We start from the raw sequence: 1,000 nt of genomic DNA on the forward strand, positions 1-1,000 counted from the left end.
GGGATCTTCACTAATATACCCAAAATAGGAGCTGAAATTATAAAAAAAACCCCACATGGAAAACACTTCATAAACACACCCAAAATCCATTTATTAAATAACAAATTAGTGTTGAAGTTCCAATAAATTACAGCACTGCCACTATCAAGCCCAACAGAAAAAAACTCAAAAAACACCCAAAACAAACCCAGCCCAAATTTATAAACAAGCTCAAACATTGTACCATCTCGTATTCCATAACTTTCAGCCCAAAAAAAAAAAAGTAAACCCAAACTTAAAATAATAAAAAAATAAAAAATTACGAAAACCAAGGGTCTGTCCCCACGATTCATTCTCCATCAAACCTCCGCAAATCATATCATAAAAGTACATTGTTAATACCATGTCATTAAAGTACATTGTTAATATCATGTCATAAAAGTGCATTGTTAATACCATGCTATATTGTTAATACAATTTCATAGAAAAACATTCTTAATACAATTTCATAGAAAAACATTGTAAATACTATTTCATACAAAAAATCCAAAAAACCCTAACAAGAGATTCGATATCCTTTGCTGCCACCTCCAATTGTCCATAGTTTCACCAGATACAATTGCAAAGGCACAAGGAAATACCTTTATAAGAAGAAAAAAAAAAAGTACACTGTTAATACTATGTCACAGAAGTACATTGTTAATACTATGTCATAGAACTATTTTCCTAGGAAAAATCACATTTTGCATATCATAAACTTCAAGTGCACAGCCATATATAGAGCAAAATATAGAGCGTGCTTTGTTACTGAAAATCTGTTAATACTATGTCATAGAAGTACACTGTTAATACTATGTTATATAAATCAACTCAGTTGCAGGGTATGAACAGTATAACAAGTGCTCATACCACTTACTGGAAGTTAACAACTACTCATACGACTTACAGGTAACAAATTGTATACTACAAATCAACTTACCAGCTTGTTGAAATTTACAAAAGTCATATATTAGACCCACAA

Source organism: Prunus dulcis, chromosome 6, assembly GCF_902201215.1.
Source record: "Prunus dulcis chromosome 6, ALMONDv2, whole genome shotgun sequence".
Lineage (NCBI taxonomy): Eukaryota > Viridiplantae > Streptophyta > Magnoliopsida > Rosales > Rosaceae > Prunus > Prunus dulcis.